General features: G+C 45.2%; 1 protein-coding gene across 1 annotated transcript in view; it reads left to right on the top strand.

Annotated features, from left to right (window-relative positions):
* The window catches only part of pcdh12 (protocadherin 12), a 159,661-nt gene that overhangs the window by 29,723 nt on the left and 114,798 nt on the right, over positions 1-15,140 (top strand). The window lies entirely within an intron of this gene.

Raw genomic sequence — 15,140 nt, 5'->3', positions numbered from 1 at the left:
TGGCTTGTAGAGGTCGTGAGAGTAAACTTTCCTGATTCAAACTCTAGTGTCTGCCCGAACGCCGGGTTTCTAGGCAACATACATCGGTGTCTAATGCCAGTGCAAGCTGCAAACTGTGTTACAGCTCTGGCTCCTTCATCTTGTTTGATTAAAGTCCCAAAAGATGCCTTTAAAAAATCGTTCTACACCCTTCAGGATTTATGTTAGTTACTGCTAGCTAATAAATTCGTTACAAAGCTTCAGTACATTGACAATTTAACGCCGCAGACCTGGTTAAATCGTGTCAACCTTAGCTAAATTTCTTTATATTTCAATCACAATGTGGGAATTCTAAGCGGTGTGATGAAAAATCCGATATAAATAACTGATATAAATAAAGGTGATCTTCAGCAAACAAAAAAAATATGCACAGTAGACGGTCAGGGGCCAGGTCACAGCAAAGTTGGGGTTTAAGGTTACATACAATGCATAATGGGAAATGTAGTTTGGCACCTGTTGCTCTTAAAGGGGCCCTTAAAAACAAAAGTGATTTTCAATATTGCAAAAACGTGATTTGTGCTTTTATTAAGAGAAAATTATAAAGAGTGGAAACGGCTTGAGTAGGATAGCACAGGAATAGGAACAATTTAGTTACACTCACTAACACACTAGATAACATAAAACAATCTGGGTTATACCAACTGGGCCAGGGTCAGAATAAAATGTGCCCCCATTTCAGGAAGATCGCTTCATCCTTGTTGAAGAGCAAGAATGCCTTGTGGCTTTTCCGAGACTCTTTCAGGTTAGAGTTATGTCTCCACTGACCTGGATAAAGCCCTCAGCCTAAATTTACACAGGAATATTTCAAACATGGTCATAAAGCCAGATAGGCAACTGGCACGTCTTGTGAAAACTGACAGTGTACCTTTCCTGTGTAGGGCCCACACATCTGACAGTTCCAATTATCCTCTGGGATGAGTTTGACACCTAATCAAAGCCTTAGAAAAACATTGAAATGCAACCCAGAAAAGGGGAGATGGCTGATTTGTCAACAGAAAATGGGGTATTTGTTGTTTATTTTTGTAACCAGTAGTGAACCTTGGTAGGAGCAGTCTATTATTGAGTTGCAGGGTGATGACAGATGTTCAAATATGGTCATATACAGTATTGTGTAGCAGCCTATACTATGAATGGTGCTGTTTCTAGGCTATTCCATTATTTCCCACATGGTGGCCCCCTGCACAGATGACAAGAATAGGAGGGTGGAAAAGGCATTGCCATGGCAACATAAGACAGCAGCCCACGCATACTGAGTAGGTCCCCAGAATAATGTTCAGATAAGAAATCAAATAAAATATCTTTCCACCGCCTTCATCTCTGACCAATATCCAATGAAACCACTTGAAGGCAGCGAGTGTGTGCATGTGAATATGTGCGTGTGCCTCTTTCTCACGATGACAACTCTATTACGAGTCTCCTTCCTTGTCAAGTGTGGATATATAAAGGCCAGTTGTACTGTGTTTTTCTTGGTATTCTACCAATATGAAAATGCTAAGCTTTTTCATATCCACTTCATTTCCAACTCGTTAATTGTAATAATCAATTAGCTCAATGGGTTGCAGATGGATCCAGGTTTTTCAGTGCCAGCACGCTCATTAAGATTTAGATTAATTTGATAAAATAACAAAATTATGCTTTAGACTACTTGTCACAAGTGAATTATTCTACATTTATTAATTCCCCATGCTATATGAGTGGACTCGTTTTAATTTGTTGGCCAACTGCCCAATGACTCAGGCAAGACACTGAGGTAACAATCTTATTTCACAAAGTTGGATTCAAACAAAGGTTCTGATCTCTAATGCAGTACCACCGACCAGACAGGACTGGGGGGGAAATGTGGTTGATTTACAGTACACATTCTCATTCAAGGGTTTTCTTTCTTTTTTACTATTTTCTACATTGTAGAATAACAGTGAAGTCATCAAAACTATGAAATAACACATGGAATCATGCAGTAACCAAAAAAGTGTTAAACAAATCAAAATATATTTTAGATTTTAGATTCTTCAAAGTAGCCACCATTTGCCTTTGACAGCTTTGCACACACTTGGCATTCTCTCAACCAACTTCATGAGGAATACTTTTCCAACAGTCTTGAAGGAGTTCCCACATATGCTGAGCACTTGTTTGCTGCTTTTCTTTCACTCTGCGGTTCAACTCATTCTAAACCATCTCAATTGGGTTGAGGTCAGGTGTTTGTAGAGGCCAGGTCATCTGATGCAGCACTCCATCACTCTCCTTCTTGGTCAAATAGCCCTTACACGGCCTGGAGGTGTTTTGGGTCATTGTCCTGTTGAAAGACAAATAGTCCCACTAAGCGCAAACCAGATGGGATGGTGTAACATTGCAGAATGCTGTGGTAGCCATGCTGGTTAAGGGTGCCTTGAATTCTAAATAAATCACTGACATTGTCACCAGCAAAGCACCCCCACACCATCACACCTTCATGGTGGGAACCACACATGTGGAGATCATCCGTTCACCTACTCTGGGTCTCACAAAGACAGCGGTTGGAACCAAAAAACCCTTTAGTAGTGGTTTCTTTGCAGCAATTCGACCATGAAGGCCTGATTCACACAGTGTCCTCTGAACAGTTGATGTTGAAATGTGTCTGTTACTTGAACTCTGTGAAGCATTTATTTGGCCTGCAATCTGAGGTGCAGTTAACACTAATGAACATATCCTCTGCAGCAAAGGTAACTCTGGGTTTTTCTTTCCTGTGGCGGTTCTCATGAGAGCCAGTTTCATCTTAGCGCTTGGTTTTGGCGACTGCACTTGAAGAAACATTCAAAGTTCTTGAAATGTTCCGTATTGACTGACCTTCAGGCCTTAAAGTAATGATGGACTGTTGTTTTTCTTTGCTTATTTGAGCTGTTCTTGCCATAATATGAACTTGGTCTTTTACCAAATATGTCTATCTTCTGTGTCCTACCCCTACCTTGTCACAACACAACTAGTTAGCTCAAACGCATTAAGAAGGAAAGAAATTCCACAAGGCACCCCAGTTATTTGAAATGCATTTTCCTAGCCACCGTCCTTCTACACCTGCATTGCTTGCTGTTTGGGGTTTTAGGCTGGGTTTCTGTACAGCACTTTGAGATATCAGCTGATATAAGGGCTATATAAATATATTTGATTTGATTTGATTGGGAGGCATGAGGAGCTACTGCTGGACCTTTTGGACCTTTTGGAAGGGTTCAAGGCTATTATGGAGCGAATCAGTGAGTTAGCTCATAGGCAGCCTGCCACCTCTGAGACCTCCCAACCACCCAGTAACCTGTCTACTATCAGTGGTGAGTTTGTACAGCCAACCCTGGCTCCCGAGATCCCGCATACCTCCTCCAGAGAGATATTCTGGGGATCCTGGAACCTGCTGGTATTTTCTTTCTCAATGCTCCCTTATTTTTGAGCTACAGCCATCTTCGTTCCATTCTGACCGGTTGAAGATAGCGTATATTATTACGCTAATGTCGGGAAGGGCGCTCTCCTGGGCTACGGCAGTTTGGGAGCAACAATCCGCCATTTGTCGTCATCTGGAAGATGTCATGGCAGAGGTGAGGAATGTGTTCGATTCTCCGGTATCCGGGAGAGAGGAGGCCCAGAAACTACTTGAGTTACATCAAGACTCCTGTAGTGTTGCAGACTACGCAGTAGATTTTCACACGTTGGCCACCAAGAGTGCCTGTAATCCGTAGTCCTTATTTGATACCTTCCTTCATGGACTCTCAGAGGAAATAAAAGACGAGCTCGCAGCTCGGGAGTAACAGCTGGGCCTCGATTCCTTTATCGCCCTTACTCTTAGGATTGATGGGCATCTACGGGAAAGCAAGAGTGAGAGGAGGTCTGGTCTACACTCGTTCATCCACTGCAGAATTGGGACGTCCCCGAAGGCTGTATTTCCGAGAGGACCCGAAGCCACCCGAGTTCCCTCGAGAATCATTGGCGACGGGTGAGTCAGATACACTGGAACCTATGCAACTGGGCAGAGCTATATTATCGCCTAGGCAACGCATTCACATAGACAAAGTTAAGAGACCTATGCCCGGTTAAGAGACCTATTTCGTTAGTAGATACAAGCACTCTGGTGAGCCAGACTGGGAATCCTCTAAATCCCATCAACCGCACTCAACCGCAGTTGACCAGTCTCCAGATGAGAGTTTTATAGACGCTACCCTAGTTTCTGAATTAGGTATCCCCACTCAACCCTTCTCTGTTCCCATGGACGCTAGAGCACTGGACGGCCGCTCCATTGGTAGAGTTACCCACAGCACTGTTCCTGTTAATCTGCAGGTTTCAGGAAATCACAGTGAGTTTATACAGCTTCTCCTCATTGAGTCCCCCATGTTCCTGTTGTGTTGGGATTTTCTTGGTTCCAAAAACACAACCCCGTTATTGACTGGACCATGAGTTCAATCCTGGGTTGGAGTCCGTTCTTCCATTCCCATTGCCTCAAAGCAGCGCAGCCTTCCACGAGACGGTCTCCTCAGGGCTTAAGTCAAGCCTCGGATTTCTCTGCCATTCCCGCAGAGTACCATGACCTCCTGGAGGTCTTCAGCAAGGCACGGGCTACTTCTCTTCCCCCGCATCGTCCCTACGATTGTGCCATTGACCTTCTCCCAGGCACCACACCGCCTCGTGGTTGGGTATATTCCCTATGCGGCCCGGAGACCAAGGCCATGGATGAGTATATTGAGGACTCTGGCTGCTGGAGGCATCCGTCCCTCTGCATCCCCTGCCGGTGTGGGGTTTTTCTTTGTGGAAAAGAAGGACAAGACCCTGCGTCCGTGCATTGACTATTGGGGCCTTAATGACATAACGATCAATAATCGTTACCCCCTACCACTCCACGGCTTTCAAACCTCTCTAGGGGGCTACCATCTTCTCCAAGCTGGACCTTCAGAATGCCTACCACCTGGTTCGGATACGCGAAGGGGATGAGTGGAAGACAGCCTTCAACACTGCCAGTGGACATTATGAGTACCTGGTCATGCCGTTTGGACTCACCAACGCCCCGCGGACTTCCAGGCCCTGGTAAAAAATGTGCTTCGGGACATGTTAAACAGTTTCGTGTTCGTCTACCTCGACAACATCCTGTTTTTTCCCTGTTCTGCCCAAGAACACGTCCTCCATGTTCGACAAGTCCTTCAGCACCTCCTGGAGAACCAGTTATTTGTGAAAGCGGAGAAATGTAAGTTCTACCCTTTCCTTTCTGGGATATGTCATCGCTGGAGGAAATGTCCAGATAGACCCAGAAAAGGTGAAAGAAGTAGTGGATTGGCCCCAACCTAAGTCCAGGGTGCAGCTACAACGTTTCCTGTGGTTTGCCAAGTTTCATTCCAGGCTACAGCACCCTGGCGCCCCCCCTCTCGGCACTCACCTCTCCCAAGGTACCGTTCACATAGTCCCCAGCGGTTGACAGAGCCTTTGTGGACCTGTAGCGTCGGTTCACTACGGCCCCCATCCTCGTCCATCTGGACCCGTCCTGTCAGTTTGTGGTTGAGGTCGATGCTTCTGACGTTGGAGTGGGGGCTATCCTGCCCCAGTGATCCGCCCAGGACCAAAAGCTCCATCCCTGTGCCTTCTTGTCCCATCGTATCAACTCTACAGAAAGAAACTACGCTGTGGGTAACCGAGAACTCCTGGCGGTCAAGATGGCACTGGAGGAGTGGAGACACTGGCTGGAGGGAGAAGAACATCTGTTTTTGGTTTGGACCGACCACAAGCATTTTGAATACTTCACCATTTCCTATCGCCCAGGGTCCAATAATGTTAAACCTGACGCCCTGTCTCGCCTGTACATTCCAGCTGCCACATCCTCTGACTCTGAGACCATCCTCCCTACCTCATGCCTTGCGGCTGCTGTGGGCTGGGGTATTGGGACCCTGGTCCGCAAGGCACAACGTTCCCAGCCTGCCCCTGGAGGGGGCCCGGCTAACCGGTTGTTCGTCCCTAATCCAGTCCGGTCCCGGGTCCTGGAATGGGCTCATTCCTTCAGGCTTACCTGTCATCCGGGTTCCCGTCGAGCCCTGGCCTTCCTCCGACAACATTTCTGGTGACCCACAATGGTTCCTGACGCATCTGCCTTTGTCGCCGCATGTACCGTTTGTGCTCAGAATAAGACTCCGCAGCAAGCCCCTTCCGGCCTCCTTCAGCCACTACCTGTCCCTCATCGTCCCTGGTCCCATATCTCTCTGGACTTTGTCACTGGGCTCCCTCCGTCTGATGGCAACATCTTCCTTCTGATGGTAGTGGATCAGTTTTCCAAGGCCGCCCATTTCATCCCTTCTCCCCTAACTACCCTCTGCCAAAGAGACGGCCCAGCTCATGGTGCAGTACATCTTCAGAATCCACGGACTCCCGGTGGACATGGTCTCCGACCGGGGTCCTCAGTTCTCGTCTCAGTTCTGGAAGACGTTCTGCACCCGTATTGGGTCGTCGGCCAGCCTGTCCTCTGGATTCCATCCCCAATCCAACGGCCAGTCGGAGCGGGCAAACCAAGACCTGGAAACAACCTTAAGATTCCTCGTCTCGACCAACCCCACTACCTGGAGCCGACAACTGGTTTGGGTGGAGTACGCCCGGAACACTCTTCTCTGTTCAGCCACGGGACTCTCCTCTTTCGAGTGCTCCATGGGGTATCAGCCTCCGCTCTTCCCAGAACAAGAGCAGGAAGTCAACATACCCTCGGCCCAGATGTTCGTCTGCCGCTGTTGGCGTACCTGTAGAAGAGCCCGGGCGGCGCTTCTCAAGACCAACTCCAGGTATCGTCGACAAGCAGATCGCCGCTGGACTCCAGCTCCTTGCTATCGCATTGGGCAGAGGGTATGGCTATCCACACGGGACGTGCCCCTTTGGGTGGAGTCCCGCAAACTTTCCCCCCATTTCATTGTCCCTTTCCCCATCTTTAGAGTCCTTAGTTCCACTGCTGTTCGTCTTTTGTTACCCCGTACTCTCCGTATTCACCCTACGTTCCATGTATCTAGGATTAAGCCCGTGTCTCACAGCCCTTTATCTTCTGTTTCCAGGCCCACCCCTCTGCCCTGTGTCATCGATGGCCATCCGGCGTACACGGTGAGACCCTCCTCCTTAACTGGGAGGGTTATGGCCCAGGGGAGAGGTGCTGGGTCCCCGCTAGAGACATCCTGGACCCAGCCCTCATCGCCGACTTCCAACGCCGGCACTCCGGTCAGCCAGGTATGCGCCCAGGTAGGATGCCAGGTGGCTGCCCTGACACCCTGATCTGTTTCACCTGTCCTTGTGCTTGTCTCCACCCCCTCCAGGTGTCACCCATCTTCCCTATTATCTCCTGGGTATTTAAACCTGTGTTTTCTGTCTGTCGGTGCCAGTTTGTCTTGCATGTTCCAAGTTAACCAGCGTGTTTTTTCCCATGCTCCTGCCTTTTCTATTCTCTTCTGCTAGTCCTCCCGGTTTTGACCCTTGTTTTCTGGAATCTGTACCCGCCTGCCTGACCATTCTGCCTGCCTGCCACACTGTACCTCCTGGACTCTGAACTGGTTTTGACCTTTTGCCTGTCCACAACCATTACACCAGATATAACAGACTGACCCTTTCCCCCCGACACTGTGGCCCCGTCCGACAATACCCCCAGACAGGGCCAACCCAGGCAGGATATAACACCACCCACTTTGTCAAAGCACAGAGGGATATCAATAGACCACCATCTTACTACCCTGAGACAAGGCTGAGTATAGCCCACAAAGATCTCCTCCACCGTACAAGCCTGAGGGGGCGCAAAACCAGACAGGAAGATCACGTCTGTGACTCAACCGACTCAAGTGACGCACCACTCCTAGGGACAGCATGGAAGAGCACTAATAAGCCAGTGACTCAGCCCCCTATTAGGGTCAGAGTCAGAGTATCGCAGTGGAGAGAGGGGAGCCGGCCAGGCGGAGACAGCAAGGGAAGTTTGTCGCTCCAGTGCCTTGCCGTTCACCTTCACACCCCTGGGCCAGACTACACTAAATCATAGGACCTGATGAAGAGATGAGTCTTCAGTAAAGACTTAAAGGTTGAGACATAGTCTGCATATCTCACATGGATAAGCAGATCATTCAATAAAAATTGAGCTCTATAGGAGAAAGCCCTGCCTCCAGCTGTTTGCTTAGGAATTCTAGTGACAGTAAGGAGGCCTGCATCTTGTGACCATAGCGTACATGTAGGTATGTATGGCAGGACCAAATCAAAGAGATTGGTAGGAGCAAGCCTATGCAATGCTTTGTAGGTTGGCAGTAAAACCTTGAAATCAGCCCTACCCTTAACAGGAAGCCAGAGGCTAGCACTGGAGTAATATGATCACATTTTTTGGTTATAGTCAGTGCTAAACACGGCTGATAGAATCCTAACTGAAGTTTATTTTGTACTATATCCAGGTAGCCGTAGAGTAGAGCATTGCAGTAGTCTAATCTAGAAGTGAAAAAAGCATGGATTAGGTTTTCTGCACCATTTTTGGACAAAAAGTTTCAGATTTTTGCAATATCCTTGAAATATTCTTGATATGCTCGTCAGAAGAGAGATCAGGGTCCAGAGTAACACAGAGGCCATTCAGTTTTATTTTAGACGATTGTACAACCATCAAGATGAATTGTCAGATCCAACAGAATATCTCTTTGTTTCTTGGGATCTAGAACTAGCATCTCTGTTTTGTCCAAGTTTAAAATAAGAAATGTGCTGCCATGTCTGAAACACAGGCTTCCAGTGTAGGCAATTTTGGGGCCTCACCATGTTTCATCGAAATGTACAGCTGTGTGACGTCCGCATAGCAGTGAAAGTTGACATTGTGTTTCCGAATGACATCACCAAGAGGTAGAATATATAGTGAAAACAATAGTGGTCCTAAAACGGAACCTTGAGGAACGCCGAAACATACAATTGATTTGTCAGAGGACACACCATCCACAGAGACAAACTGATATATTTCTGACAGATAAGATCTAAACCAGGCACGAACTTGTCCGTGTAGACCAATTAGGGATTCTAATCTCTCCAAAATAATGTGGTGATTGATGATGTCAAAAGCAGCACTAAGGTCTAGGAACACGAGGACAGATGCAGAGTCTTGGTCTGACGCCATTAAAAGGTCCTTATACCACCTTCTCGAGTGCAGTCTCAGTGCTATGATGGGGTCTAAAACCAGACTGAAGCATTTCATATACATTATTTGTCTCCAGGAAGGCAGTGAGTTGCAGTGCAACAGCTTTTTCATTTTTTTTGAGAGGAATGGGAGATTCGATATAGGCAATATTTTTTAAATTTAATTTTTAGGTCAAGGTTTGGCTTTTTCAATAGATGTTTTATTACTGCCACTTTTAGTGAGTTTGGTACACATCCTGTTGATAGGAAGCCATGTATTATGTTCAACATAGGAGGGCCAAGCACAGGAAGTACCACTTTCAGTAGTTGGAATAGGGTCCCGTATGCAGCTTGACGGTTTAGAGGTCATGACTATTTTCATGAATGTGTCAAGAGATACAGGGTTATACAACTTGAGTGTCTCCATTGATCCTAGGTCCTGGCAGTTCTGTGCAGACTCAGGACAGGTGAGCTTTGGAGAAATATACAGATTCAATGTGGAGACCAAAATTTGCTTTCTAATGATCATGATCTTTTCCTCAAAGAAGTTAATGAATTTATCACTGCTGAAGTGACAGCTATCCTCTCTTGTTGAAGGCTGCTAGCTTTGCAACAGTATCAAAAATAAATGTTGGATTGTTATTATTCTCCTCAATTAGGTTGGAAAAATAGGATGACCGAGCAGAGGTGAGGGCTCTTCGAAATTGCACTGTACTGTCTTTCCAAGCTAGTCGGAAGACTTCCAGTTGGTTGGAGCGCCATTTCCGTTCCAATTTTCTGGAAGCTTGCTTCAGGGCTCGGGTATATTCTGTATACCAGGGAGAACATTTCTGACAAATGTTTTTTGTTTTTAGGGGTGCGACTGCATCTAGGGTATTACACAAGGTTAAATTAAGATCCTAAGGTGGTAAACTGATTTTTGTACTCTGACGTCCTTGGGTAGGTGGAGGGAGTCTGGAAGGGCATCTAGGAATCTTTGGGTTGTCCAAGAATTTATAGCACAGCTTTTGATGATCCTTGGTTGGGGTCTGAGCAGATTATTTGTTGCGATTGCAAGCGTAATAAAATAGTGCTCCGATAGTCCAGGATTATGAGGAAAAACATTAAGATCTACAACATTTATTCCATGGGACAAAACTAGGTCAGAGTATGACTGTGACAGTGAGTAGGTCCAGAGACATGTTGGACAAAACCCACTGAGTCGATGATGGCTCTGAAAGCCTTTTGGAGTGGGTCTGTGGACTTTTCCATGTGAATATTAAAGTCACCAAAAATGTGAATATTATCTGCCATGACTACAAGGTCCGATAGGAATTCAGGGAACTCAGTGAGGAACGCTGTATACGGCCCAGGAGGCCTTTAAACAGTAGCTATAAAAAGTGATTGAGTAGGTTGCATAGATGTTAGGAACACCTCCGCCTTTGCGGGATGCGTGGGGGATATGATCACTAGTGTAACCAGGAGGAGAGGCCTCATTTAACACAGTAAATTCATCAGGCTTGAGCCATGTTTCAGTCAGGCCAATCACATCAAGATTATGATCCGTGATTAGTTAATTGACTATGACTGCCTTGGGAGTGGGGGGATCAAAATTTTTTGAGACGTGAGATATCACAATGTCTTTCAACAATGACAGAAATGAAGGAGGTCTTTAATTCCAGTGAGATTGCTAAGGCGAACACCGCCATGTTTTGTTTTGCTCAACCTAGATCGAGCCACAGACATGGTCTCAATGGGGATAGCTGAGCTGACCGTTGAGTTGTGAGACTCTGCTGTAGAGCTCATCACTCCCCCTACTGTCTGTACTTACTGGGGGCACAGACACTTTCATCCTTTCCTGCACTTAAATTGCCCTTGCCCAACTATTGCATCTGAAGCTGGGCTTGCAACACGGCAATCCTCACCATTCGGTGGTAGGTTTCCTGTATACTCTGAGTACAGCGACTAGATGGCATAGTGTTAATGTTACTACTTTTTCGGCTGGTTAGGTCCTGTTGAACCATGAAAAAGTTCACTGAAAACAGTTGAGCGAGGAAAAAACGAAGCCGTTGGTAAATGTATTAAAAGTAAAAACCAAAAAGTTTGTCAGATAGCCATTATCTTTCGATAACCACTCCGTGTGAAAGTGGGGGAAAATGTCATGCTCTGATCTGGTGGAAACATAAAATAGGCCTACCTGATTACTTCTTATCCCTTGCGCAAATAGCCTACAGCTATGTCGGTCAGGAGCTCACTGGAGCAGGAAAATCTGAGGGCCCAGAATATTTAATATGTTTGCTAGAGCAAGCTTCAGGCCAGACCCAAGTTAGGACCCAAGTTAATAGTTGATACAATGTTTCAAGTTCCTTGCAGGCAGGCCATGCATAGCCAATGTGATTTATAGGATATTTATTTTAAGTCAGAATATTTTCTACCTGCAGGCTGCAATGTTTTTATTTGTTACTATTTTTACATAGTTGGCAATGGAAGATACTTTTAGAATTGTGATTAACCACATGATTTTGAGATATTAAAAGACTATAAATGAAAATAAACTGTTACACGGACATGTGCATATAAAAATCATAATCATGATCTGGCATGCAGATCGGTTGAAATAGTAAGATAAATTGGCACTCCAAATGGAAAAGGTTGCCGACCCCTGGTGTAGCCTATTAGGAGCGTAACAGCAGGAGCATAACAGCAGAATGAATGCCAGCAGAAGCAGGAGGAAGAGGGTCGAGAACAGTTTTATTTTTTCTGCTTAGGCTCTCTCGATCTTTGGCTCCCTCAGTCGTTTGTGTGTCTTTATTTAATCAGTGTGCTTAAAGCATCAGACAAACTCCGTAGCCTACATATAGTTGATTTTATTCAAACACAGGTTGTCTATATAGGGAAAAATACAGTTGTTTTTTTTCCCGACCAATTGATTGGTCGAACGAACAGAGGACTCTAGGTCGGCCAAGATTTTTAGTCGGGGACAGCCCTAAAAAGGTTATATCCCTACCTGGAGGCCATTTGACTGTATATTCTGTGTTTCTATTTCCAATTACTTTAATATGATTCTCTCCAATACTCTGGTATCTGGATGCAAAGTGGCCCATCTGCCATGTTACTGCTCTGATAAGTTGTATGTGATTTCAGCATATGGCTCACATATAAATCTATGATCCCAAAGTCATATTTTGCATATGTTGCACTATAAACCAACACAACCATGAAGTTGCGTTCTTATATTCGCCTTGGAACAATCTGTTCCTTTTAGCAAAGGCTCCAGTATTGTACAGACTGTGCTAAAAGCTTACTTGCTTATCAGGCAGTTGTACCATCTTTCATACAGTACATACCTTTTAAATTCAAACATTTCATTCAACAGCATTTCGCTACTCGCATTAACATCTGCTAACCATGTGTATGTGACAAATAAAATTTGATTTGACATGGGGACACCCTTTCAGTCGATAAGTAGAGATGATTGGTGGAACTTTGATTGCATCAAAGTAAAAAACGAAACAAGCAAACACTACATCAGACTTCAAAATGTAGTCTATTGAATGAACAAGGCTCACCCTTTTTTTTATTACGCTGAATGCACTAGACTTGCAGGTTGTGAAGCTTGCTCTTTTAGTACCCTCTCGTAATCCTGCAAAACTACTGCTATATTTAAGCAATAATGCCCGAGGGATGTGGTATATGGTCAATATACCACAGCTAAGGGCTGTTCCTAGGTATGACGCAACCCCCTTAGACGTGTCACGAACCGGTTCGAAGTCCGAAACAAAAAGACAACGTGGAAATTAGGAATAACAAAATATATTTATTAACTGAAATAACCTAAATACAATTAACAATGGTGTGTGTGTGTAGTCAGTAATCAGTAGTGTAAGTGAGTGGTTGTGTGCATAGATGCAGGGGCGAAAATCTGATATCAACCTTGGAGGGGACAATTACATTAAATTTTCTCAAGAGCAATTCCTGAGGGGGACACCAAAAGTAGTGCTGTAACACATAGCCTACGTTGTAATATGTTAAATGTATATTGAGGAACCATAATCACTACTACTGGATAATTGATAGGTACAGTAGTTAACTGAAGGGTTTTCCCAACTTGTTCAAATGTTTAAATCATTATAATACTACTACTAATAATAGTTATAGCAGTGCTCCTTACCAGTCCAGTATGTATGCAGGTATTCGTACTTACAAACAGCAATATCAAGAAAGGCCAGTAGGTGACAATGGTACTGTACACTGTTTGGGTGTAGTTTTYATAAATAAAACGAACATGGTGCGATCACATCTAAAAGAATCTCCATTGAGAACCATCACAAAGTTGGTCTCCGTATTGAATTGACCTTTTAATTAGACTTTTTCTGATACATTTATATAGTCATTAAATATCTGCCACTGGCCTGAGTCTACTACAATAGCTTTACAATAACAAAAAGCTTAAAATAAGTACAGTTCTAAAAGCAAAATAACTACTTCAATGAAAAACCCAAATAATCAAACAAAATATCCTTCAGTGTCTCAACTCTTCAAACAGCAGCTATGGACAAGTATGTCGCACAAAGTATGCAATTTTAAATAAAATAACAGGAAATAAATAATTTGTAAGTGTACTGTCATGTACTAAAAACTACTAAACAAAAGAACAAATACCAATTACACCAGGGGTTCTCAAACAGGGGTCCATGGACTAATTGGGTTTCCAGTAAGTTTACATATAATATAGAGTGGAGGTCCCTGAGGACCACTCAAAACCTTGCCTGCCTTGCCTCAAAATATGCAGGGTTCCAGTACCCAAAAAGGTTGAGAACCACTGCTATACACACTACTGAACAAAAGAACCGAACATATGTTTGCGGGTTTCAATGGATCCAACAAATTGCTGGCAGATATTTTCCCTCTTGAGACTGTCCAGCCTGTCTTTATGTACATTACAGACAACTACGCAGTTCAGTCTCTCTTGGCCCATGCTAGCCCGTAGCCAAGTCTTTAACCTGCGGAGTGCATTGAAACTCCTCTCAGCCTCACATGAAGACACTGGCACCACAAACAAAATTCTGATCAGCACCTCAACTTCGTCAACCAACCCCTGCACCTCCACTGGAAGCCTCCTGATGACCTCTGCTGCCTCTCCACTGCTGCTACAGGGGTATTTGTTGTGAAAGAGAGGGATCTGCACTGAAAGAGAATCTATGTTCACCTCTGGGTACTGATCTAGAGACTCATCCAACTCCCCCGTGAGAAGCGCTCTTTCCAACTTTTGCAGGACGTTTAGACTGTCCTGGTCAAAACGGTCACCAAACTGAACCTCTACACCATCCAACACTTAAAAGAATTCTGCCCTATAGTGATCCATTGTGAGGCAAAGGGCGGGGGGGGTCGCAATCTTTTGAAACTTAAAAACGCGCTATTAAGTGCCTATAATCAGCACAAGTGCTTTCATTGCGTATTATTAATATTATTGAAATGACATAGTTATGTTTACAGTGATAGATTGGGGGGGACAAATCATATTTTTCCCAGGATGGGGGGGTCGTGTCCCCCCCGTCCCCCCTGGGATTTCCGCCTATGCATAGATGTGATAATGAGGGGTGTTGAAAGGTGCAAAAGCAAACAAACAAAACTGCCATAACAAAAATCTAACAGTGTGTCTGCATGGAGAGACTCTCCTTAATGAATGGGGAAGAGGTGTATTTATCCCGGGCCCAGGTGTGTCCCATGTCGCTGACGACCCTCCCAGCTCCGCCCGCCGGCATCCTAATAAGGACAACGAGCAAAGAGAAAGAATACGGCAGACAGAGTGGGAGGGCCGTCACCCCCCCCCAACCCATAAAACCGGGGACCAACAAGGACCCCGGAACACCATGCCAGTCACACAAACAAATTCGACCCAGCCTGCGTCCCAAATTTCACCCAGCCCCTGCGTCCCAAATTCGACCCAGCCTGCGTCCCAAATTCATGAGGGGGTACGTGTTCACACTTCCACTTGCCCCAGCCAACCTCATCCTCCCCAGACCTCA

The sequence above is a fragment of the Salvelinus sp. IW2-2015 genome, linkage group LG8 (assembly GCF_002910315.2).
Source record: "Salvelinus sp. IW2-2015 linkage group LG8, ASM291031v2, whole genome shotgun sequence".
Lineage (NCBI taxonomy): Eukaryota > Metazoa > Chordata > Actinopteri > Salmoniformes > Salmonidae > Salvelinus > Salvelinus sp. IW2-2015.
This window is presented reverse-complemented; position numbering and strand designations above follow the sequence as displayed.